The 27690-nt window shown below is 39.6% G+C and overlaps 1 long non-coding RNA gene across 2 annotated transcripts in view; it reads right to left on the bottom strand.

Annotated features, from left to right (window-relative positions):
* Positions 1–27690, bottom strand: part of LOC105065205 (uncharacterized) — a 614873-nt gene that overhangs the window by 192649 nt on the left and 394534 nt on the right. For both annotated transcript variants that reach the window (XR_012506994.1, XR_012506993.1), the window contains 4 exons: positions 21970–22141; positions 21571–21744; positions 19018–19110; positions 10846–10927 (listed from right to left, as the gene is read on the bottom strand). This is a non-coding gene — a long non-coding RNA (uncharacterized LOC105065205). The remainder of the gene's footprint in view (positions 1–10845; positions 10928–19017; positions 19111–21570; positions 21745–21969; positions 22142–27690) is intronic.

Below are 27690 nucleotides of genomic sequence, written 5' to 3'. Positions count from 1 at the left end.
TCTTTCAACTGTTAATTCAGTAATAGAATAAAGGCAAATAGGTGAAAGTTGATTCTATAAAGTAGGTATTATGATTATATCTTAATTGAAATGAAAGTCATTTGAATATGTTAAATGTGCCACTTATTATAGGAATAATGAAGAAATATCAAGAAATTTGGGGAATTTTTTTTCAATTTTAACAGAAAAAAGTAAAATTAACTTTTGAATATCTCTAAAACTATATTGGAATGTATTGCCTTTGAGAACTTGGTATATAATTGTTAAAAATTAAGTAAAGATAAGCCTTCTACCGTTACAGTCTAGCTATCAAGAAAGAACAATATGATTCAATGCATTCTTATTCTGATCAAGTAGGGCCTTGTTTCTGTTGCATATTGGATATTATAATTTGGACTGCAGGGAAGAGAATCCCAATCTGAATTATTTAAACAGTAGAAAATGTAATATCTTGAAGTCCGGAGATAGTTGATTCTAAGGTTGCCGAATTCAGAGCCTCAACCAAGACATCTCTGGCCTGAAAAGTTCTGCAAAGGATCATTTCCAATGACTCAGGGAAACCAAGCAAGAACAGACAGGGGGCCCAGGCACTGAAATATGTGAATGTGTCACTCAAAAATATCAGCCCAGGAATTGCACATACTCCCACTCTGACAGAGAAAGTGAAGATGGTCATTTCCAGTTTCGACATACGTCATTCAGATTGGCTGGCTATTAGGCAATGTCCCTTCTGCATCTATTATGAGTCATTATTAGTCTAAGTACTTTATAAGCAATAGCTCACGTAATCCTCACAATAATGCTCTAAGGCAGGTACTATTATTATTCCCATTTTACAAATGGGGAAAGTAAAGTTCAGTGGTGCTGAATTACTTGCTTAAGGTCACAGAACTAGAAAGAGATGAATGTGGGATTTGAATACGACTCCCTAATCCATACTCTTCTGTAATGTGTTGTCCTGCCTTGAATATTCTTCTCTCCTTGATATCTCTGATTATTTCTTTGATCTTTCTCTGTTTCAGTCATTGGTTCTTCTTCTTCTTGCTCCAAAAATAACTCTTCCCAAGATGCTGTTTTTCTCTTCCTCTGTGAATGCTCATTATCCTGAGGCTTAAACTACCATACCACCACCAAGATGACAATGACAATCAGGTATACTGTCCGACCCCTCCATGGCTATTTCACATCTTCTTCTCCATCCTCAGGCCTCTAGCACACCTTCCTCTATCTCCCTTTCACCTGATGCTTTGCTTCTTATCCCACCAAAAAGGAGACAGATACCACAAGAGAAGGTCCACATGCTCCCACCTCCAATCCACCACACTCCACTTTTTTCTATTTCACTGGTGGCTTCTTTTCAGTGTCTTTTGTTGGTTTCTCCATTCTTCAGATCTCTAAACATTATCACCTCATGCTCAGACCTTGAAACTCTTTCCTTCTATTTCTTGATGATTTTCACATCAATTTTCCAGCCCAGATATTCTCTCAGAACTTTTGTATATCACCCGTGTCCTTGGTGTGTATATAATAGGCATCTCCAACAACAAGCCCCCAAATGAACCCCAGTTTATCCCACCACAAAAACTGCTGACTTCTGCAACTCCACCATTTCAACGCTCAGACCCGGAAACCATGGGGTCATCCCTGATTCTTCTAACACCCTACATCCAATCAGTCAACAAATTTGTTTGCCTCTACCTTCAAAATATATTCAGCAGCCAAGCCACTGTCATTTCTTATCTTGAATTTTGTAATGATCTTTTGTGGCAAAGAGTACCATTTGACTCTTTTGTGGTAAAGAGTATCCTTCTTTATTGTTACTAGAACCTGACTTTTAGCTGTCACAGGCCTCCCTGAATAAAAACTTCCTTGCCTCTAAGCCAAGGCACATAACTAAGCTCTGACCAGTGGGATGTAAGCACAAGTGTTATCAGAGCTTTGAAGAAACACACACAAAGGGAGAAAGCATGGCTTGGTTCTTTTCCTTCTTCTAGCTGGGCTGTCCTCAGTCCTGCCCCTGTTATCTGGAATGTGGATGAAACGTTTGGAAGAAAACAATCTCTGGGTCCAACCTTGGAGGATGGGAATTTTATTAAGGGAACTTACAGGCTTCCTTACTAAAGTTTTTTTTCCATTCCATCCACTCACTAGGGAGGTGTATAAGACCCTCAAAACATATCTCTGTGACTTACATTCTTATGACTCATTTTATTCACTCCATTTTGTCTATATTAGATATCATAGTTAAAACTGACTTAAGCCCACATTTAAGCATGAAAATAGGTGAAAATTTCTTAATCAATGAAGAAGGGAGAAAGGAAAAGGAGAAAGTAGCATTTGTTAAAAACCAGGAAATATGCCATGTATGGTCTTTTCTTTTTCACCTTTATCAAGCTTAACCGTCACAACAACTCTAGTTGGTGGGGTTATTATCCGCCTTTTATGAAGAGATATTCGAGGCTCAGGGAGGTTCCCTCAACATGGTGCTGAAATGGCAGGGCTAAGTTTGACCTCCGTGACTGAGCGTGAATTTGTTAACTTAAATAATAGATTGGTATAGTGTAGAATATGTTGGATTAGTTCTAATGTCTCATGTAGTTCTGTCCAGTAAACAAGCAGCAGCAATCTTCACCCATTGATATGCCATGACTTTTTAGTGCTGGAATTATGATAGGCGTGGAGTTAGTGCAGGGCCTGGGATGTAAAGGATGCTCAAGAAACACTAATTCCCTGTTTTACCCCCTTCTTCCCCTCTTAGGAAGATTCTGTAAGAAGGTATAAGAAGGGCTTTGTGGAATATTTGAAATAAATATTGGAAATATTCAAATGTTTAAAATATTTGAACTAAATAACTACATCTAAGGCATTCTCTGGAAATGGTTCCTTCAGTACTTACTGTTTATGATTAGTACTTGATCTAAGTGTTTTTGGTTCACTGGCTTGCACCACAGCCCTGAGGAACAAATGATCAAGGGTTGTAGAAACAACTCCAAAAATCCTTGTATTCAGTTTTCAGATAACAATCCTTCATATGACTCATCTATCTGGGGGGAAACCCAGAGAGGAACCAGTGTACATTTCTGTGTGGAGAGCACACTTCTCAAGATGGCCCAGACCTTCTGTCTGCCTTACCCTCAAATTATTAGCAAAGATAGCATGTGTTGGTGGGCGGTCCGCTTGTAGGCACCTACAGTGAGGCAGGGGTTTTCTCCTACCTCTGGCTTTGATGTGAGCACTGTGATGTGTGGCCTTCCAAGTTCCAAGGGGTGAGTTCAACTATGTCTCATTTATAATAAAACTTGTGTTTGATTCAAGTTTCATCAGTCTGCTAAGACTTGTAAAGAAAGGCAACAAAACCAAATTCTCTGTTTCTAGTTTTGATTATCTATGTGGAATTAGAAAAAAAAAAAAAAGAACCCTAGATTTTACCGATGAGCAGGAAAATTCCATTTGGCAGCACTTAGGATACAGGGGCCATACTTGGGAAATAGTCATTAACATTCAGTAATTTAAGAGTCCTTAGTGCCTAATTATCAAAGTGAGTTTAATTACCACAGACACCCATTCATTTAATTGGTTGGAAACACAAGAAGGAATTCAATGATACCAATGCCAGTTTGGCCCCAAAGTCTTCCTTCCATACTTATTTATTGTATTTTTAAGAAAGGTGTTCACAGTGATTGCCAAAAGTTCAGTGTGCTGAAAACAAGCCCACAAAACCACAAGAGCAGCTCCACATTCTCTGTCCTAGTCGGGAAGCCAATTAAAATTAAAAGGGCCTTGCATCTTCATGTATCACATATTGCAAGTTGTAAATACTCTCTTACAATTTGAGGACAACAGGATAACTGGTTTCATAACAAATCACCATAATGTATATTTACCGCAGGAAGATGTGATGGGCAGTGGAGAGCAAACCAAGAATCAATGAGTCTCTGCAGTGTTATTATCATCTTACTTCACCTAGAAACACTGCTGTGTCATTGCTTTGCCCCTTCCCAAAGCCAGGGAGCTCTCTAATGTCAGCTGTTGCTGATGCTGATGGCCCTGGCCAGAGATGCCGGATACTTTCGCTCTTTCCCTTGGGAGGTCATTCAGAGGTCACAAGGAGAAGCATGTCCTGTTTCCCCAGAGAGGACCTCCTGTTCTGTCCCTTGGCATGATTACTGTCATAGTTACCTACTTGGAAAGCTCTGTGTCCCGCTGGCAAGGGGTTCTCTGGTCAGTTTCACCACCTTCTCACATTTTCAGCTCTCAAGCAGCAGTAAGACCTACCTTTCAGCAACTCTGGCTGCTGAGTGAGGAATACGGAGCCCACCCTCTGAAACTGGGGAGAGGAGAGAATCTTAGAAACTGTGATGAAAATGATCTCAGGATGTGAAAAGAATCCTGCCAAGGCTTGCTGACAAGGCTGGCGACAAGGTTTGCAATGTGACGTGGCTACAGTGCACCCCAGGGTGGAAACTACAGCTTCTTTCTGACTACTGCCCTTTTTTCTTTCTAAATCTTTTTTTTTCTTTTTATATTTTCCTGTAAGTTGATCTGCTTTTGATATTTCTGATTTGTGTTTCAGATTTTCGTTTTTCGGATTTGTGCGAATCTGTTACCTGATTTTATTAACATCTATCACAGCTCCTAGTAGATGTTCAAGAAACAGCAATTGGTTAGGGTTTATGACCTAGAGAGCTGATGAATGAGGCATGGTTTTGTGTGTGTATGTGTGTGTTTTAAACAAAGTGCATTTCAGAGCTTTAACCAAAAGCCATGGTTGTTGAAAAAGTATTAGCCACTTTAATCAACATAAAATCTGAGGACAGTCTCCTTCCTCCTGTTTAATATGAGAACAGTGTCACAATTTCAATTTCCGAGACTCAACATTTACCAGAGTAATGGCTGGCATCACTGTGGACCCGTGTTCATTCTGTCTTCTTGCTGGCAACCCTGCTGATTTACACAGCATTGAAAAGTCAGTGGTGAGGCTTACATTCTTTCTATCCCATTTTCAAACTCTGGGCAGATCTCATTTTCAAAGTAGTCTGATGGAATGAGGGTAGGACTGCTGAAACTGCCTGATTTTCCAGCATGAATCTTGTTTAAATCTTAACCACATAGTACTTAACATGCTATATGTTGCCAAAGGATGCAGTCAAGTCTTGCCCGTTATTGTTCAGAACAATAAGATTCTTAACATGGTGCCACCCTGAGTGCACCTCTGTTTTTTTTTTTAATTTTCATATTTTTTTCATTATAGGTTACTACAAGATATTGAATATAGTTCCCTGTGCTATACAGAAGAAATTTGTTGCTTGTCTATTTTATATATCGTACTTAAATTGGGAGTTTGAGGTTTGTAGACACTAACCACCTCTGTTTTTAAATAGTGCCCCACTGCAGTCATTTATTGTGGATTACAGGTCCCATGAGTTCACACATACAGCTAATTCTAATGTAAGGACAAGTTAGACTAGTGCTTTAGCAGAATTGTTTTTAAAAAGAGCAAAGATTTATATAACAATCATGTAATCTAATGCAAAATAAATAACACATAATAAAAGAAAAGAAAAAAAAGTTGATCAAGAAAGCCACGGGCAAATTAGACCCCTTAAGACTATAATTTTGAAAGGATTTATTTGTGTAATGGAGCCCATTTCTTTCCTAATGCACACTTGCTACATCCAGACATCAAATTTATTCTTACTGATCTTCATCTTCAATTTTAAAAGCATCTCTTAAAAGACTGCTTGCACAGCCAAGAAAATAACATCTAAAGAAAGTACCTTTCAACAACTGTATTGGGCCAGGTTGACTGATGTTTCACACTGATCTTACTTTAAGTACCTTATGCAACAATACTTTGTGGACTCCAGAGTAGCAGGGTAGGCAGCTATGTTGTGAACAGACATAGAGGTAGATGGAGAGAGAGAGGGAGAAAGAGAGAGCGAGACTGAGAATGAAAGTACAAAGACCCAAAGGGCTGTCTGTCTGCAGCAGGGTAGAACAGTAGGCAAATTCATTAATTACACCTTCCTACTTCAAATGAACCAGCTAATTATTTGTTTACCTAAGAGTCAGTATTGCTCCCCAGGCTACAGACAATAGTAAACACTAACAAAGGAAACTGTGTTTGCCGTAGCATGAATATATTTAAATTTCAAGGTTTATATTTATCCCACCACAGAGCAAAGTTCAGGCAATGTATTTATGTGAAACGCTAAAATGTAAATCACAGTCATTAGAATATAACTTTCTGAAAGTGGTTGTTCTTTCCCACTTATCAAGTAGTTCAGTGAAATGTATGCATCTATTTGCCGTTGTCAGGCTACATGTATACGTCACCATCAAGAAAGTGTGTGTGTGTGTGTGTGTGTGTAGCATTGATTTTATGTTCTATTTATAGTAAATGATGTGTGTGTATATGTAATAAAAATAGTGAATATTTATTGAATATTTACTAGGTACCAGGCATTTGTAACTGGTATTTTATGCATGAATAATTATGGAGTAATCAAAAGACTTGTTTTATTCTTTTTTGGTATCGCACTATCCTTTTAAAATTTTTTAGATGAGATTAATTTTTTTAATTGAAGCATAGTTGACTTACAATGTTGTGTCAGTTTCTGGTGTACAGCACAGTGATTTAGTTTTACATGTATATATATGTGTATATATATATATACCATATATATATTCTTTTTCATTATAGGTTATTACAAGATATTGAATGTAGTTCCCTGGGCTATACAGTAGGACCTTGCTGTTTATCTATTTTATATATAGTAGTTTGTATCTGTAAATCCCAAACTCCTAATTTATCCCTCCCCCACCTTTCCCCTTTAATAACCATAAGTTTGTTTCCTATGTCTATGAGTCTGTTTCTATTTTGTAAATAAGTTCATTTGTGTCACTTTTTAAATTCCACATGTAAGTGATAATGTATGGTATTTGTCTTTCTGACTTACTTCACTTAGTATGATAATCTCTAGGTCCATCCATGTTGCTGCAAATGGCATTATTTCATTCTTTTTATGGCTGCATAATATTCCATCATATGTATCTCACAACTTCTTTATCCAATCATCTATCAATGAACATTTAGGTTGCTTCCACGTCTTGGCTATTGTAAATAGTGCTGCTGTGAACACTGGGGTGCATGTATCTTTTCAAATTGGAGTCTTCTCTGGATATGTGCCTAGGAGTAGAGTTGCTGGATCATTTGGTAAGTCTGTTTTCAGTTTTTAAAGAATCTCTATACTGTTTCCATAATGGCTGCACCAAATTACATTCCCAGCAACAGCGTAGGAGGGTTCCCCTTTCTCCATACCCTCTCTAGCATTAGATGAGATTAATATTTAAATCAGCACATTTCAAGTAAAGCAGATTGTCCTCCATAATGTGAAGACGCCTCATCCACTCAGTTGAAGGCCTTAATGAAACAAAGACTGCCTCCTCTGAGCAAGAAGGAATTCTGATTGCAGACTGCCTTCAGACTCCTCCAACCGCAACTCTTTCCTGGAGTATCAGCCGGCCAACCAACCCTGCAGATTTTGGATTTGCCAGGTCCCACAACTGTATAAGCCAATTCCTTAAACTAAATATTTTGATATCAAGATATTTTATCTCTATCATCTCTGTCTACACACACACACACACCCTATCTGTTCCATTTCTCTGAAGAACCCTGACTAATACAACCAGGCAGCTTGCTAGCCACTTTCTGACCCTTTGAGGCCAGAGCTACGGTAAAGGAGGGGTTAGCAATGGCTAAGAAGTCTTCCTTGAACAGCTCTCTCTGTACTTGGCAAATGCTGAAAAAGACGGCATTTCTCTCCAGAACACTTCCTTGATTCTTCCCAAATCTCACTGCGGAGGCTTGGATGGCCATGCCCTCTTGCAGTAATCTTCAACCAACTTATGCATCTCTGTATTATGTGGCCACCTGTGATTCTTCTCACAGCCTCTAACACAGTGACACTCCCTGCCAGCTTTAGCTGCTGGGGCCCTCCACTCTCTCCGGCAAGTCCATCTGACAGTAAGTATTAGCACTAGGTAATGTTCTTTTCTGAGTAGTCAGCATCTGGTCAATGGGGGATTTGACTGCATCCTTCACCCTGACAAAGAATGGCTCTGCAGTTGCCCCTAACCCAGCAGCACAGTCCTGCCTCTGCTTTTCTCTGCTTAGTCAGCCCTGGTAATGAATGGAGCAGGAGTCAGGACCTGTTCCACAATGTTCTCCAGCCCCAGGCAAGGTTTATCAAGGTCTCAAATATCAAATAGCACAGTACTATTGAACCTCTTTCTCACTTCACAATTTAAAAACATTGGATTAAAGGATAACAAGACTTTACACATCCCAACCACCCACCCCAAAAGGAACTGTAGGGCTCAGAACAGCTATGGCTGCCTCCAAAGAAATTCCTTCATAAATGGTTACCCTCTTTCTCATCTCTTTACATTTGATAGTTTCAAAGAGGCTGGGAGTTCAAGAAGTGTGTAGCCAATGCATTGCACTTCTCTCTGTAATTTCTGAATTCAGTTTCACAGTCACCTTGATATCTATATGGATCAGTCAGATGCCTCAGTGAGAGCAGACATGAGGAGTCACATTTGAATTTCTTGCTGTATTTTGTTTTAAGCACTGAACTGGAATTGCCTCATTTCATTCCCGCAACAAACCCACAGGGAAGGTACTTTATTATTCCCATTTCACGTATGATGAAACTAAGCCAGACATATTAAATAACCTGCCATGGGTTACCTGGTTAGTGTCAGAGCTGAGTTGCAAACCCAGGGGATCCGATTCTAATTCAAAATTCTAACCACTGCAGCGTAATGCCACTCACTGACTGTTTAATGGGCGCTATTCCAAAATGCAAGTCTACATCCTGATTGGTGAGTTTTCAGTTAGATTCACTTCTTTTCAGGTGAAGAGAAAAGCCTGTTTCCGACTTTTAGAAATAGGTCGATGCCCTGTAAAATCTCGGTGCTGAGATTTTTTTTTTTTTTTTAAATAAGAATCTTTTTAGCACTGACTAGGAATTCAGGGCTGTGCTATGATCAACTTGGAGGACAATGAAAGAAGCATAAACAAGAAAGTGAACCAGTCTTCTGGATTGGAGGAGGAAAGCTTGATTTTACTTGGACCCCATCTATTTTAATTTCTCTGTTAAGTAAGCTAGTCTCTGCAAGGGGCATTGCCTGGGAAGGTGGCACAGGAAGTCACGTCATGCTGCCTGATTCCCAGGGGTTGGGAAGGCTCCTTCCCCGAAAGACATATTCTCCACTGGCTTTTGGCCGATTCATATCCCACATTCAGAGATGCTCCAGCTGTGAACGATCTTGGCTTGAGACTGTGTTACACATTAAAAGGTAATGCCTCTGGGAGAATTAACTCTTTACTGCTAGCTTTCTTTTACTTCTTTCTCTGTAAGTATTTAGCTTCATTACAGAAAGCAAGTGAGGAGAAGAAGGAGAAGAACTCATGATACAATGGAGAGAAAAGAATGCTTTCACCAAAATGGAACTGCCTCAAAGGCCACGTTGGCCAACTAGATAGTTTTATGAATGTACAGATCATCTGTTTCCAGGCTGCAGTGGCTGTGGAATATTGACTAGGTCACAGTTCAGGGGACTCGATTTAAAGGGGTACACCCAAGCATCTCTGTAGCCAAATAAATAATTCTCAGCTCTATTTGTGGCAGGGAGGAAACACTGAGATGTCATGAGTTAACTGATGTCTAGGTGGATTGCTCTGGGAGAGCAGGAAGAATGACACTTAATGGAGCTTTTTAAATTAATCACAGAGCCCAGGATAGTAAAAGAAAAGGGATTTAAATTTCCTCATGTAATGAAATAACAGAGATTTTCATTTTGCCCCTGATGCCAAAGACAGGGGAGGTGGAAATCTGATTGCTTTGGTGGGGGTACCTGAGGAGGGGAGGGAGAAGGGTTGCTGAAGGAGGGGTATTAGACATGGGAGAAATTCTTGGTTAAAAGAGAACAGAACCCAGGAAAATGGAGCCAGGCTAGATGCTAAGAAGAGATAGAGAAAGGGAGGAAAAAATAACATTTGGCAAGGAATGCTGGAAGGTGACTGAACAAACATATCTGCCATTCAGTTTTCAATTGCCTCCTTTGCTGTGATGTAATTGCACCCTCCTATTACTCCCAGATCTTGAATGATAGTTGTATGTACAAGAGTCGTGTATGAGAGCTATTTTAGCAAATGAAGAGGAAGAACATGCATCCATGCTTGGGGTGATGGATTTAGATAGAAGGACCACAGCCATGAAGGCAAGGTAGGAATGGGGCAAGGCGAACATAGTTAAAAGGAAAAGCATCCTTCCCAGGAATTGTCAGGAACATAGTGGGAGAGGCTGCACATACTGCAGACACCTAAGGTGGGGACCTGGGACTTCTTCTGGGCTATCAAAGGAAAGGATGACCATGGACTGCAAAACGTGGAGACATTCAGGTGACCTGTATGTATCATATTTTCCAAATGTCTGCAAATGCAACTGCACTTAATAACATAAATATGAACACACACACATATAAACATCTATAAACACATATGTATAACATGATAAGATATATAACATTACTGAATCCACAGGAGTTTTGATCATTATGTATTCTTCTGAATCATGGATGCTACAATCCTGTAGAAGACGGCAACAATCATTAATATTAAAAAGAGATACACTTGAAAAGGTTGGAAGGGAAAGCCTGCAAAATCTCCTTCAACGTTTCCAATACCTCTACAAGAAGTCTGTTCAGGAGGAGTGGATTTAAAATCTGTAGGGAGGTATGGTTTTCCCATGAACGGATGGCTTCTCCCATACTGACCTGCTATAATCATGTTTCCTCCCTGCGCGTGTGCCTTGAGAACCGCTGCACTTCACTTCCTCACTCCCCTGGCACTTTAGACCTTGACATTAAGAAAGAAAATTAAGTCAGTGACAAGAAAAATGTAATGATCCGCTGCTCTTGTGTTTGTCCTTTTAATTTTAACATATGCATTTTCTTACACAGATAGGGTATTTGACTATGATTGTCAGTTATTAACATTCCCCCCTAATTACAACTATCCCATCAAGGTCGGGGTCCCCAAGGAAGCAGCTGAGGGAACACAAACAGCACAGATGTGCCGAATTATACTGCAGGCTGAGAAATTAACTAAAAATGAGTAATACGCTCTCAATTTAAACCTGGCAGGGGGGACTATACTTTCATCCCCAAATTGGAATCAGATTTCCTCTGCTGGGGCTTCTCCAGCTTTTGGCATAGCCTCTTAACAAGGCCAACTTGGTTCCTCATGGGATGATAACACGGGGTTCGAGTTAGACTATGTGGCTGAGTGGGGAAGGCAGAGATAACATCAAGCTATGGGGGAGCCCTGGATTTCAGTTTTATCACCACACAAATGAGCATCAACAGCCTCAAATAAAGCCAGCACTATTGGTTCTTAATGACGTTTTCATAATTACAACACTCCCTAAGCATCTGTAATAATTCTTGGACACTTGGTGGGTACATTTGTTTCTCACAAAGACATTCCTTTTCCATGTGATTAAAGGTATCTGTAACAAAGCCTGCTATCACGTAGCCCTTGATTTTTCTACTTTTGATTTCAAGGTGTGATTTCTTTATTTCTCTGGTCTTCAGCCATTTTATTACTAGAGAGTAAGAGATGATAGGAAGGAAGATAAAAGAAATGTGGGATTTATCAGTGATTGTGTCATTTAACACCTTTTTGAAGCATGTCAAGGAGTTGTAAAAGTATATTTTCCTTAGTAGAATCTGGAGCTCTTTGAGGGGAGGTTAAATGTTGTTTGTTTGACGGTCACCTATCACTGTAATGTCACAGTAATTCTCAGTCTTGCCTCAGATTTGAAAAACGCAGAGTACCTTTTATCATAGCAGCTTTCGGGCCCCACTGCAGACCAATTAAGTCAGCATCTCTTGGGGGTGAGGTGAGGACACGAATCATTTCTGAAAGCTCCAGGTGAGTCCAGCGTGCAGGCAGGCTGGAGAGTCAGCAAACTATAGCTAATTCTCCTGCCTAGAATAGGTGTCACTTGCTATTTTAAGGGACTACTAAATCGTCTTAATCACCACCCAAACCCCATGAAAACAGCAAACTGTCATAGATATGACACAGCCTTTATATAATAAATTATCATTAACCTACTCCACAGTTAATTGAATAACGCTTTTGTTGAAAAAGAGAAAAAAAATTCTTGGCACCTATATTTCATCCACTTGGAAAAGGTTCCTGAGATAAGAGCTGATTGAAATGTCCTGGGATGCTTTTGGATAAATGACATGTCCCTGCACTTCTACTTTCAATACATTGTTTTTTAAAAAAAGGGGCAAAAAAAAAAGGGAAAATAAGAGGTCTCTCTGAATTGGGCAGAGTGGTCAGAATGGATTCAAAGAACATTTTGTCATGGTCAAAATTATTAAAATACAGTTCAAAGAGATATTAGTTTAAAACAACTGAAACCAATTTTATGTATGTCTGATTACTGTCTTTGGCTCAATTGCTGTACAAAAGAAGTGTAAGGCAACGTTCCCGTTTTTAATTTGTTTATGAACTCCCAGAGAGATTGCCCTTGGTGTCCTTCTCTGAAATGTGGAAATATAGAAATTCAAGCTGACCATGAGCAGCAAGTAACAAAATGGAAGAAACTCCGATTTGCAGGTTGGAACACAATATTCCAGTCTGTTAATAGTTTTCCTACCGTTCACTCTGAGAACCTGAAATTTCATATACAAATGAATATTTCTGGGGAATAATGTGAATATAATCATTAATTGTAATTTTTATTACGTAAGTACTAAGTATGCAACTCCCTGTTAAGTACTTTATATGATCTCATTAAACCTTCACTGCGACCGAGTGAATGAAGTACAGTTATCTCCATTTTACAGATGTGGAAACTGAGGCTTATCAGTTCCGAGTCTCCTAGCAATTTCGAGAAGATTTCCTTCCAATCTGAAAATACTTAAATTCCTTCTGCAGATCTTGATCTAAGAATTCATACTGATTTGCTTCTCTTTATTTCCTTGGAAATTTTCATGTCAGATACAGTTTCACTTGCACGTAGATGTACAATCAAAACACCAAGAAAGGAACGTGAATGTTACTCTGACTCCCAGAGCCATGCATTTCAGGCACGCTGGATTCCAGCTCAAGATGGCAGTCATCCTCTCCGTGCCTTTTCTTAGACTCCACCAGATTCTTAAAAATGAACTAACTGCCTTCTTTTTATATATTGATTAGGTGATACATGTGCTGTTCCAATTTAAAAGACAAACTCTAAATGTAGGGCTTCCTAATTCTGCAAAAGATTTATGCTAAGGTTCCAACTTATTCTTTTCTTGTATTTCACTTCAGATGGAAATATGGTGACATTGGGAAGATTATGTCAGATCATGAGCGTGTGTGCAATGGTTCTATGGAGGAAACTCTCAGGAAGGGGTGAGGAGAGAAGGAGAGGATCATAAAGCAGTTCTGACACATCCCCCAGGCAGCCAGACCCGCATGACAGTAGGGAGTGAATTGTACCCAGACAGAGCATCGTATGCAGCTCAGTAGATAATAAGCAGACATCTTCACCACCATGTGCCTTTTCCTTACATTGACATCTTTGCCTTGTCTCTGTCCCCCAGAGTCTAATGATCTTCACAAAGCTTTACTATTTACCAAAATTGTTAACCCACTGGCCTGAGTCTCAGGCTGCGTGCTGTGTGGGAGAGAACCGACTGTGGAGAGTAAGAGAAATATATCCATCTTGAGGCTGACTGGGACCTTAGTTGGAGTTTCATTTTAGCTTCTATTTTCTTTCCATTACTTTACAAAAGCATTTAAGAGATGTAAATGTTTACCCCTTAACTCCCAAACTGAAAGAATCAGCACCAGGAATGGTTTCAATAGACTTCCACAGTGGGTTGAGGGTATCTTGTAAAATAGCTTGCTAAAGTTTGCAAAAGCTTTGAGGACAGGAATGAGGATAAAACACTAATATTTGCTCAGTCTTTTCACATATCCTCTGCTGAAACCACACGAGGGCCTGGGGGATTTCTTGGCAGAAGCAGTATCGCAAATGGTTGATTTATTGGCATCAAAGGCAGCGATATGAAACAGTCAGGGTCTGCACACTTTCTCCAGCATGAAGTCCAAACAGAGATCTGATTATGTCTGTTTATCTGAAATGTTTTACTAAGTAATTCATTACTCTGAGTTTATAAAGAAATGGGGTTTGGCTGGGAGGGTAGAACTATTTAGCAGAAGGATGGAATATCAACCATGTAGAAGATAATCAGAAGACTGCCAGGGAGTACAAACCACCACAGGCAATATTAATTTTGTCTTCTGACTGTGCCATGAGTACAGGCTTTACAGAAGACAAAAGTCCTCAGGTGTACTGTGATTAGCTTAAACCTGTCTGTCTTCTGCACAGCCCCTCAGAGCCTGCTGGCCCTCAGCCCGTGTCTCTACAGTCCGAGTTTGAGATGTCTGCATCAAATTGGCTCAGTACCACCGAGTCTCCCGCACAGGTATGTTGATGTCACTATATTTGCGGCAGAACTCTCTTAAAAGGCATTAGGATGGAGAAAACCTAGTTTCCAATCCTAGCCCTGTCCTTTCCCAAACTTGAGACTTTGGACAAGTCCCTTAACTTCTTGGCAGCTTAATAGTTTTACAAGTAAAACAGAAGATCTCACAGGGCCGGGGTGAGGCTTAAAGGAGCCCATGTGGGAAGCCCTTGAAAATGGCAAAGTCTGTATGCTAGCTGGCCTCCCTCTTACCCACCTGCCCTCCTCTCCAGCCAATCTCAGCCACCACTTAGCAGCCTTGAGGGAACTAGTCTATGGCAAATCTAAACACCGCATTCCCCACGTAGCCTGCCCTGGAGTCAACAATTAAGATTTGTGGAGCTTTTTCATTATATTCCCCTTCTTTTCCAGAATCTTGGATTTCAGGAGAAAAATACCTAGACTAAGAGTTTAGCTGACAGACTGGAAATTGGAGCAGAAAAGAGAATGTGAAAGAACCACACGAAAACATGCACATTTCTTTCAGGTGAAGTGGAATGTTTTCATGCATATTTTCCATGGATTCTCTTCTTTTTTATCTTTTACCTTTCTTCAAAAAAAATCGTTTCTAAAAATACTTAAAATGTTTTACAGAGTGTAATGAATAAAGGTATGGAAAATAATATAAACATCTATGAAACCACCACACAGCTTAATACAAAGAGACGTCACCAGTATGTTTACGGCTCCCCTCGCAGTGTGTTTCTTCCTCGTCATAACCACTTTCTTCCCCTATTAGAGTTAACCACCGCCCTACATTTTACAGTAATCATTTTCCTGCTCTGCTTTATAGTTATATTACCCAGAGATGCATCTCCAAATAGTGTCATTTAGTTTTGAGGACTGTTTTCAGGATCTTCAGTAAGGGGCATGAATATTCACTGGAGAATAACATGTCATTTGTAAGTATACAGTGCATCTCATTTGTCATTATCCTGTTGATGGACATTTGGATTTTTTCCAGTTTGCGGCTATTAGGAACAACAATGTTTTAAAAAAGCTTCTGCACTTGTCCTCACGTGCAGGTTTCTCTGCATTGCAGCAAGTCATGCTCAGTCAGAGACTGTGCACATTTTCAGCTTTACAAGATAATCCCAGATTAATTTCCAAAAGAGCTGTAGCCATTGGTAATCTCACCAGCCTTTGTCTTTTCTCTCCATGCTATCACTTAGACTTTTGCTTTTACCTTAAGCTAGACTTATGACAAACTCTTGACTCTAATTCCAGTATCTTGTTTATCTGGCATAGATTTGGGGGCATGGTCTAAGTAAAATTGTCGGTGATCTGAGTGGGTTTACAGGACTGGCCTGTGTATTAGTTTCCTGGGGCCCTGTAACAAATTATCAAAGATTAAATGGTTGAAAATAACAGGAATCTATTCCTTCACAGTTCTGGTGGCCAGAAGTCCAAACCCAGAAAAATGCTCCCTCTGAAGACTCTCAGGGAGAGTCTCTTCTTGCTTCTCCCCAGCTGCTGCTGTCTCTCGGCAATCGTTGGCTTCTCCAATCACCCCAATCTCTTGTCTTTCTCTCTGCAAGGCTCTTTTCCTGTGTCTCCTCTTATAAAAGTACCAATCGTTCAATTTTAGGTCTCACTCTAAGCCTAGGATGACTTAATCTCGAGATCCTTAACTAAATACAACTGCAAAGATCCAACTTTCAAATAAGATCACCTCTCCAGATATTGGGGGTAAGGATTTCAACATATCTTTTTGGAGGGTACAACTCAAACCACTATGGCCTACAACGAGGGAAGGACAGAGGAGAGGAGGGGGGAAATTATTAGTTTGTGAAACAATTACTGTATTTGCTATATAATTTTTGATTGCTTAAGATGTTAACATTTCCCACAGGAGAGCAGTTAAAGAGCTGCCCACTCAAAACAACACACCTGCTTTAAAATGTGTATATATCCTTTGATCCTATTAGGTTCCTTTTACAGACAGGCAAGTAGTTGAAAGAAGTAGGTCAGGGTTCTGGGGCGCTCACATAGGGTACGTGTGCCTCATCTTTGCACCTGAGCCCTGTGGACCTCATGATCCAGACAACAGAGAGAGAATTCAGAAGTTGTCCAGAAAAGAGCCATTTTCCCAAGAGACACTCCGATTTTGTGTGAGTTGGAGCTCTAGTTTTAGTGTCATAAAAACAAAAGTTTTTAAAGGTGAAAACTCATCTTATTTGTGGTAATGCGTGTATAGTGGTTATTGGCAGGTTTTAACCAGCAATTCAATTTGTTTAATGGGTATAAGGCCATTCAGAATTTCTTTTTCTTTTTGTACTATTTTGGAAATTTTTGTTTTTAAAGTGATGCTACCTTTGGGTAAAAGTCTTCATTTATTTGGAGATGTGCCTGACTTTACTCTGATACTGAATGCTCTTTATAATGATCATAAACATTATTATCACTAAATATTAATATCTGATTAGGAATTCTCTTATATAGTTCAAATTTGCTTGTATAAAATAAAATACTTAGTGAACACAGCCACCAGATTTACATACTTCTGTGTACTTTTATACATATCTATACTTTTTCTGAGTGTTCAACTAAAGACATATATGAATAATCCCCAAATGTGAATTGACACAGCAGAAAAATCATGTGAAGAGGTTGACTAGAAAACTCAGTGCTATTTTATAACAGAGGTATTTATTAAGATGTGCATCAGTGGTCTAACCTTCATACACTTCTTCTCTTTTTTTTATATACTTCCTCTCTTAAAAAATGTTTCTTTTAATTTCCTTTTGAAGCTGACAGGTTTTATTTATATAACTGGTAGAGAAATTCAACTCTTATTCTCCATATGCAAGGAAGAGAGGAAGACATACATATTTTAATGAAATAGTTAACAGCATGCTTTTTTAATGCAGAAAAATACAAAGAAGAAAACAAGAGTTGGACTACAATTTTCCTGCTCAGATAACCTTGCTGGGATTTTTATTAAATGAAATTAATAATGTATTTGGCTAGAAAATCTAAAAAGGTACAAAGTAAAAAAATACAATGTATTCTCTTTGCCTCAATCTCAATTCTCAAGCTTTCTCCAAAATGTCACTTATTTACGGGTTCTTATGTATCTTCCAGTGGGGAGGGCACTGCATACACTGCATCTCTCTCTTCCCTGTGTATTTTTATTCTTACTTTATAGCAAAAGGATAGTTAGTACTAGATATACTATGCCACTCTTTGCTTTCTTCACTTACATTATGAGATATTCCCATATAATTTCATACGAATCTGACTCATCCTTTTTAATGACTTTACATTGTTTTATGATGTCATCATCCTGTAATTTGCCTAACTCCTGTTGATGGACTGATTGTGCCCAGTTTTAGTCTTTTACAAGGGGAGCAGAGAGAGAGAGAGCGAGAGAGGCAAAGTACACGTTGCCTCTTATGACTTAACCTCAGAAGTCAGGCAGCATCATATCTACTACATTTTATTGGTCCAAGAATTTACAAAGATCCCTTCAAGGTCAAAAGGAGAAAACAAGAAGCGCACATCCTGATGGAGGAATGCTAACATTTCATCCTAAGAAAAGCACATGGAATGGGATGTAAATACATATTGATGCGACCACTTTTCGACAATACAGTCTGTTGTAAGATACGACTCCAGTTTCCGCACGCAGGCGTACACACGTGAACACACGCACAAACGGGCCCACAGGCCCTGATTATAATGGGATTGGGCCTAACTGGGGCTCATCAATTAAGATTTCAATTAGCAAAGGATTATGGGGGTCCTTCTGAAATGTTTGCCTATGGGGATGAGAATTGCTCTGTTCAACCGCTTACAAAGCATGCACTGAATTGCAGTCTGACACCCACTTGAAGGGTGTTTTAAAGAAAAAGGAGTCTAGGAGTCAAAATTGAAAGTGCAAATTGCAAATGCTTCCCTTCTAGAGTGATAGGGCTATAAATACCGAGGCTGTTTCTGTTAAACAACAAATGGAAATGCTCCAGAATCAATGAGAGGTGTTAGCACCAGGGAAAAACAGCATCTTAAATCCTTACGCTAACAATTAAATCAGACACTTTTGACACTTATCTGAGACACTCTTGGCAGTACTTTACCCTTCAGGGCATGATTCAAAAATTCACAGCAGGTGACAAGCAGATTTTGGAGGATCATTAGTTCGGCTTTCTCAGCACTTTCCCCAAACATATTCAATACATTTTGTTCAAACCAGTTTCATGATTTTTGAGCAAAGGCAACCGGTGGAAATGAGTGGGTTTCCAGAAATGGATGCCATGACCCCATGAAGCCAAAGAACTGACCTGCTCAGTAACAACCGAATATTAACAAGATCAGAAAAGAAGTGATTTATCCATGAGACCCCAAGGACAACAGATACAGTCCTGTGAATCATGAGAAATCTGTCTGGGAGACCATGAAGCCTTAGAGATTACTTACCTCACCATATGTTGTGCTTCTTCAATTTGAGGAGGAAAATAGTTCTCCTGTGATCGTTGTAGCCACGCTGTCTTTCATAAGATATCGAAACTGCTAAACAAATAATAAAATGGAAAGAATATAACTTCAGAATTTTAAGAATCCCATTTCCCTAAGGTGTTCTAAATGTTTTAAGCCTGCTGGATTTAAGGTCCTAACTTGAGACTCTTAGAGCATTGTTCTGCCGTAACTGGACTGAGATGGGTTATGGGAGATACTGACACTGGGAGTAGCCACCACTCACAGCTTTCAAGAGGCACTGGTGCCAATTCCTGAGCAGAACAGCTGACAGTAGGGACAGCCAGTCTGACAGAGGCTGTGTGTGATAGCACTAGAATGCAGGCTGTATCATCCCGACCTACCTACGAGCTGTACAACTTTTATACCTAAACCCCTCTAAGCCTCAGTTTCAACATCAATAAAATGGGAATGATAGTACCTATCACATGTGTTCAGGACCTAGAAGTGTCAGCCCAGAGTAAGGAAGCAGTAACAGTTAGTGTTATTGGTGGTCTCCAGTTCTCTTTACCATTCCATTTGTAGTTACCTAGACAGAGTCCAAAGACTTACAGTGAGGGCTGGAGCCAACTCTAGAAATCCTACAACCTAAATGGCCATCAATAGATGACTGGATAAAGAAGCTGTGGTATATTTATATAATGGAATACTACTCAGCCATAATTAAATAATGCCATTTACAGCAACATGGATGGACAGATGGACCTGGAAAATGTCATTCTAAGTGAAGTAAGCCAGAAAGAGAAAGCAAAATACCATATGATACCACTTATATGTGGAATCTAAAAAAAAAAAAAAAAAAAAGACAAACAAACTTACTGACAAAACAGGAATAGACTCACAGACATAGAAAATAAACTTATGGTTACTTGGGGGGATGGGGTGGGAAGGGATAAATTGGGAGTTCTAGATTTGCAGATACTAACTAATATACATAAAATAAACAACAAATTTATACTGTATAGCACAGGGAACTATATTCAATATCTTGTAGTAACATGGTGAAAAACATGAAAACAAATGTATGTATGAAAATGAATATATATATATGACTGTGCTGTACACAAGAAATTGATACAACATTGTAAACTGACTATACATCAATAAAAATACAAAAAAAAAAAAAAAGAAAAAGAAAGAAATCCTACAAAGTAACCCTGCTGGGAATCTGAGGGTGTGGCCCAGGGAAGTAGAGACCATGGTATAAATACTGTCAGGTGTGCAAATAAACTTAGCCACTTGTGCACCCTCCAAATGGCCACCCTTGTTCCAATCTATAAAAGACTGGCACCCAGGCTTGTCTCTGGGATTTTAGGAGGATGAGAGCAGATTGTGGTGCAGGACTCTGTGTTCTCAACTTCTACAGTCCACTGTGCTCGCTGTTAGGGTCAAGCGTGTGCTCTGTGACTTAGTGGTACACTTATCAGAAAGTTCGATTTGCTCCTGTGGGACCCTGAGGGAGGGCAAGAAGAGGGCAGGTCAGGGTGGCTTCCTATACCATCTAGGTGAGGGAAAGGGAAGGGCAAGTCCCAGACCCACAGCCACTGTTCTCCACACTCCCTTCTATGCCATTTAACTGTAGCTCTGACCTTTTTGGGGAAGGAGCAGTAAGAGCAGCACACCAGAGACTTTCCCCATGTCCACAGCAATAGTCTGAAAGGCAGGAGGAAAATTCTCCACTGTGAGTCTTCTCTCTTGGTCTTTGTCCTCTATGCTACCATCAGAACGGAAGCTCCAAATCTCCCAGTTTCAGTCCTGGAGTAAAAGCTAATTTTGGTGCTGGTAAAACATCCAGGATTCCTGGTTTTCTCTTTGGTTTTGATGCCCATGGCTCTCTACTTTCATGACATCTCAGAAAGTTTTTGGTTTTGCTTTGTTTTCAGATTATCCAGAATTTTTGTTGACTTTATCAGGAAACTTATTAAAAACATTCAACATAGACAAAATGCAAGTCCCCTGTATTTACACTTTATCAGGACGTGAGTGTTCAGACATCTTGCAGTTGCTGAGATGGAATCCAGCTATTGCTCATGAAGCACCTGCTGGTTGTGCCACGGCTGTCCCCTGCCCTCTGTGTTCCCGACCTCCTTGTTTGGCCTCCTTCTCCGAGACTTGACAAGAGGGAGGCTGTTTTCATACTACTTTCCTGAAACAGGGAATAAGGGATGAGCTACATATACATGATGGGAGGTGCCTGGAAGAAGGCTGAGAGAACAACGCTCTAATCAGATGATCTCTGAATGACTCAAAACAGGCCATGAACTAATGCAATGGAACAGTGAAAACCGGGGTGAAGCAGAGCTTAGGAATGTCTCATCGTCTTCTTGTCCTCTTGAACAATGCTTTCTCTTTGGGCCACACAACTTTTCCATGTGCTAAGCATTACAGTCACACGTATTTGTAAGATGACACTGCACCACCCTTAGTTCCTTGTGTGAATGCTAATTCTACAGATTTATGGCTGAAGTTTCTAACAGAAAACTTCTGAACACTTACTTGTTTTTCAATATCTCATCAGCCCTTAGTGTAGGTGGCCTCCTTTATTTCCTTAATTTATGGTGCTGCAACAATCTCTTGTATCAGCCAGAATTTATTGAGCATAGTGTTTAAGAACACAGATGGTGCCTCAGATCTATGGTGAAATCCATCCTCATTTAAGAGCTGTGCGGCCTTGGGAGAAAAGCAAAACATACTTTCTTTATGTGTTAAATAGCAATAATTATGGAAAAATGCTTCAGATTTTGAAGATGCTAAATAAAATAATGTATATAAAACGTTTAGCTCATAACTTAATATGTAACAGGTCTTTGGTAAATTAAGAATGTTTCTATTATAAATCACTTCTTTTGGCTATATTGCTGTAACAGTATATCAAATGTTTGCCAATGCTTTTACCTTAACTATTCTTCACCAGTCTTGAGTGCAAAAGAATCTGTGTTTCCCATGGAATTCAGGACAGTGATTCAGGAACCAGGTGATACCAGCTCCAGAGGGACAAAGATTTCATCTGTCTCATTCTCCTTTGCAACTCTGACCCTGCCGTACTGTTCAAGGTAGACACTCACATCTGTTGAATTAATGAATAAACGAATGAGTTACAGAGGGTCCAAAAATATGAATGGACCATGACATTACACATAAAATATCAGAAAAATCAGGAATGATGGTTTTTTACTGTGGGTGACCAAACTCTATTCCAAAAATACATTCACTTTTTTAAAGAATTTTACACAACAGAACATTAATTTAGTCTAATAGTTATCACTTCTTAGAATTTAAAGTACTAAATGTATACAATGTTATAACAGAGAAAATATTTCCTTCTAGTAGTCAATAATCACTCACTTCTCACTTGAATTATTCTTTGCAATATTCTTTGTTGAGAAAATTTTGAGTGTGTAGTTTTAATTTTAATCTATATGGTAGCAAACATCTATGATATCTTGAAATGGACAAATGAACGTGAATGGAAGTCTTTTTACTCTTCTGATAATATGAAATGTTAGCTCCAGATTCAGACAGCAAGGACATTTAATCATATGATTTCTACTTATATTTCTAAATTTTGTTTTCTGCCTTATAGGGGTGAGTTTTCCAGGACTATAAATTACCATTTTCTGTTATGAATTCGATTCATTATCCATATTAGTAAAATTCTTTAATCACAAAATCTATGTGACATTTAAAATTTTAAAAGCTAGCGGAGGAAACAGCATGACATGAGTCGGTTGTAGTTAGACAGGCAATTGTTCTATGGAGAACAATCTTACAAGCAAAAAATAGCCATAAAATGACATAATAGGTCAGAGATGCATCTCATTTCCTCTCTGTGTGGGGAACCACCAAAGGAAGTCTTTAATACAATGGAAAATAGAATTTTTTTTTCAATTCATGAAAACAGTAAGTAATGGGGCTTGAAGATTGGAATGAATACTGGAAAATCCTGGTTTGCTTTTTGTTTTCCAACTGTGAAGTGCTGGAGAATTCAAGGACTATCCAAGAAAGCTTTAACGTGTTGGGGGGGTGAGCCTGGAAAGAGATCTTGTTTACTGAGCATGAACCAGGTGTCAGACAGCACCACCTGGCTTCGTAGTCACTTCTTCTGCCTAAGTAAGTCTCACAAGGTAGCTGTACAATTTATTGTAAGATCCTGAGGTCAGGGACCAGGTTTTACTGCACTTTGTACCCCCACACAGAGCCTGGCAAATGATTATAAAAATATTTGTGTACTGGGGAGGGTACAGCTCAAGTGGCAGAGTGCATGCTTAGCATACACAAGGTCCTGGGTTCAATCCCCAGTACCTCCTCTAAAAATAAAGAAATAAACCTAATAACCTCTCCCTAACAAAAAATTTTTAAAAAAAGTTAAGAAAATACTCATGTACTAAATGTTAGTTCCAAATTGGGACGGCAAAGACATAGCCACAGATTTCCATCAAATGCAATTAACAGAGAGAAGGAACAAGATGGTCTCAGGTGATCCACTCACCCTTCCTTTTCAGTAGAAATCAAAGTAAGTGATGACACAGACAAATTTATAAACTGCTTCTTTTTCCCCTCTTGTAAAACATAAGTCCCTGAGAATGATAATTAGAGAAAAACTTGCTATTGAGCTAACTGTTTTAATCTGCACTGAATAACAATATCTCACATTTAGCTAACATTTACTAAGTGCCTGCTTATTTAACAAATATTGTTTTAAGTGCTTTACAGGAATTAACTCATTTAACCTCAAGAGAACCTCCTTCTTATTAGAAAGGTTCCATGGTTATTCTTACTTGACAGACCAGAAAACCAAGGTAGGGACAGGCGCCTGAGTTTGCCCACAGCTAGGAGTTAGGAAGGGGCTGAGTCTTGATTCAGCCTTCAGGAGTCTGGTTTCCAGCTCACTTGCTGCTCAGCACCCCCCAACGCTGCACTGGTTTCTGCTCGGCGGCTAAACCTTAGCATGGTCATCTTTCTCCAGGAGCTATTTAGCATATAGATGCTGACTAGCCCTTTAACTTTGTCATCTTTTTAGCATGGCAATCATGCACGCTTAGCACTGAGGATCTACGTTGTTTTGCCCTTGTTCTCTACAAGAGTCTGGACTGACTTTTTAAAGCACGCACACGAAGTGGTTGTGCCTGAGCAATGGCAGCCACGTTCGTGCTACAGGGCCATGTGGCTCTTGTGTCTCTTCCTGTTGAATCTGTGCCCTCTGGTCTTTCTGTATTTTCTATCAGTCATTTTTGGTTTGCTTGCCTGGGTATCTTGCCCAGTACCTGTGCCTACTAAATCAAACTTGCTTTTGACAGGTAATTTGTATAGTTTTTTGGGATGTAGGAATCTCAAAAATGTTTTTGTATCTCCAGTGACTTTGTGTGAACTGGATGATGATGGGCCAGAAAATTATTCCCCTAGCCTTACAGAAATCACTACATGGCTGGCACCATGATTGCGGTGGCGGCAGTTTAAATGCTGTGTTTGACTCGTATGCAGTTTGCCAGACTGAAATAATTGTAATAACCTTCAGATCTGACATGTACCCTGTCTGGTGGGTGGCAGATCCCTTTCTAAACATGTTTCCTCATGGAGCAAGTTCCTTCCAGGGTTTATATTTCTTAACTACCTTTTTTTTTTCTCAGTTTTTCTTTTCTTTTTTTCTTTCTTTTTTTGGTTGGGGGAGGCAATTAGGTTTATTTATTTATTTATTTTTTTAATGGAGGTACTGGGTATTGAAGCTAGGACCTCGTGCATGCTAAGCATGCACTCTACCATTGAGCTATACCCTGCCTTCCTTAACTACTCTTTATAGTAAACATCATCCCATAATGGTTACATTTGCTTGTTAGCAGTAAAAGGTGTGTGTGTGAGTAAATACAAAAGTACGTATTTACTTCATATCTGTTTTCACTGTATCATCTAAGATTCACTCATCCTGCAAGGATCAGTGATGCAGAGTAATATATAATCAAAATACTAAATAATTTTGTTAATTTCAGGGGGAAATGCCTGATTTATCTGATTCATTCACATGGTCATTTAAAAAATTTTAATTATCTGGATAATTTCAGTTCCCCATGTTACAACTCTGAGTTCAGAAAAAGAAAGTGTGAATTTGGGAGATATAGGTGCAGATATGTTGCCAGTGATTGATAACTAGCAAGTATTTAACAAAGTCAACATGGTGACTTACCATATTCTTTCAGTCTTAAAAAATGCTTAAGAAAATAAGCATTATTTTTTCCAAAATTTTGGAAAGCATAGGTGTTATGATGTCTGGCCTGTATGGGATCTAACCACTTCAAAATCATGCACACAAACAGCTGTACTATGGTTTTGTGACAGGTTTTGAAAAATAATAAAATCTAGGCCAATCATAATTCTAACAAATGATCCTTATGTTTATTTTCTCTGCTGTCAAAATTTCAGAGATGTTACATAAAGTGAAAACTGGACAGGGCTTCTGGTTACCATCAGACCTTTGGAATTTCAATAGAAACCAGAAACTGTGTAAAAAAAAAACTTCTTAATATTTTATGACCATGTTTAACGTCTCACAATTTTTTTTTTCAGAAGGTGTGTTTATTATTTCCTATCTGACTTTCCTCAGAATGTAGCAGTAAAATTCTGAAAATGAGAAGAGTCCATAATATTTAGCCCAGGTCTCTCCTCTGAGTTCCAGATGCACAAATACAGCTGCCCTCGTGCTGTGAGCCTGTGGGTAACGCTTACAGGTTGCAGTGCCCGCAAACCACAACAGGTCTCTTGCTTCCTCCCCCAATTTCCACTGAAACCTGCTCTGACTCTCGGCCTCCCCAACTGAGAAAAGGACACTGCTATCCACACAGCTGCCATGCCAGAAGCCTTATTTACACGTTTGTGCCCAAGTATATAGTCTACCGAGCGCAAAGAGCATAAAATGTCTGCGTTTGAAGCATTTGGTTCAAGAAATCTCTACTTATAAATATACTCGTGGTCCTTTTCAAGATACCAGAAGGTTCCTTTGGGACCCTGAGGAGTCAGTGATTTCTAAACCTTCATCAAGTCCCAACTCCTCCTCCTCTATGATTTTTCTTGAGTCTTTTCACCGGCCTCCACCTCCACCGTTCTCACCATGGTCATCAATCACCTGGCTGACTCCAGTAACTTTTCTGCCTACTTTTGCGTTTGCCAATTCTTTACCTCCACAGATGATCTTTAAGAAACCACAGCCCTGATCACTTCACTCCCCTTCTTCGTTCCCTTCCCTTTCCACTTAGAATAAAATGGAAACTCATTACTGGGGCTTACAGTGAAAGCCCTTAAAGAGTGGAGGTCGCTTGTAACCCTTCCAGCCTCTGCTTCACGATAACCCGGGCAACCCTCAGTCCCGCTCTGCTCCCTCACTTATGACATCCCTCCCCCCTCACCTCCATTCCCTCCCCCACCATTTCTTTAAAAGCCCTTAAGGCCTTTTGCTTATGCTGTTCCTTTGGTATAAATGCTTTTCCACCTCTTCCCTCCTCACTCCCACCCCACACTCACACCCAGGCCTATACATCCTCTTCACGTGGCCAGTTCATTCTCATCCTTCCTTCTCAAATTAAATACTTACTGTTGATGAAGCTTTTTCCTGTCTCCAGTCTAAAGGGCAGCTCCCCAGTTACTCTGAGAATTGTGCCCTTTTCTTTTACAAGAGTTACAATTTATAGATTAAGCATTGCATCTAGTTGTGTATTGCCTAACTCCTCTGCCAACTGAGGCTCTATTAGGGAAGGACCAGGGATGTTATTTCATTCCTTCCTCCCTCCCTAACAGCTAACAATGCACCTAACATGCAATAAGTACTTGGTAAATAATTGCTGAATGAATGAGTAAGTCAATGAATGTGTACTTGTCTCTGAGAACAATGCAAAAGGGAAGAACTGAGAGAAAACAGAGGGTGGTTTGGACAATCCCTCTGGGGAGAAGTTAAACCTGAGAAAGAGGCTGTTTTGTTCTCAACTGAATGCATTTCAGAAATGGATCTGGAAAGGTCCCCTGTTTCTCTGAGCCAAGTATCACTCTGAGAAATGTCTTCCCAGGATATCCCTGGAGAAGAATTCAGCTGGCAAAAGTCAGTTTCTCTCCTGGTTGACTCACATGTCCTTTGACCCCACAGTCCATCTTATTCCACAGGGTCTGGCACCAACTGGGGGGAGAATGTTATAGATATCTCACTCATTTGTTTCTATGATTCTTATAGAATTGGTAGACGATCCAAATCCTGGAACACAGGGCAAGCTCAGCACAAATGACAGGATACAGTGGGAGGATTAAAAGAGAGGTGATACGAAACATTTTTGGAAAGAGTATGAGGTTGGACTCTATAAATAATGATTTTTAATTTTTTATTTTCTTTCTGTTTGCATTGCAATTTACATCTGATAGTCCAAGCCTTAGTAAAATTTTGTAAATACTTAACCTGGTGTTGACTGTGCTTTGGAAAATTCAGGGAGGATATTGGGTCAATATTTAGTGCCTAGCCATATAAGGCAGAATGGCAGCAGCCCAGGGCAGGGTTGTGATGTGGAAAGGGGTATCCAGCAAAGATGTTCAGAGCAGCAGATCAGAGCAGGAGCTGACAAATCACAACAGGATGGATTTGTCCAA

This window comes from Camelus bactrianus, chromosome 5 (genome assembly GCF_048773025.1).
Source record: "Camelus bactrianus isolate YW-2024 breed Bactrian camel chromosome 5, ASM4877302v1, whole genome shotgun sequence".
Classification (NCBI taxonomy): domain Eukaryota; kingdom Metazoa; phylum Chordata; class Mammalia; order Artiodactyla; family Camelidae; genus Camelus; species Camelus bactrianus.
Note: the sequence above shows the minus strand (reverse complement) of the source record. Positions and strands in the feature narration are given on the sequence as shown.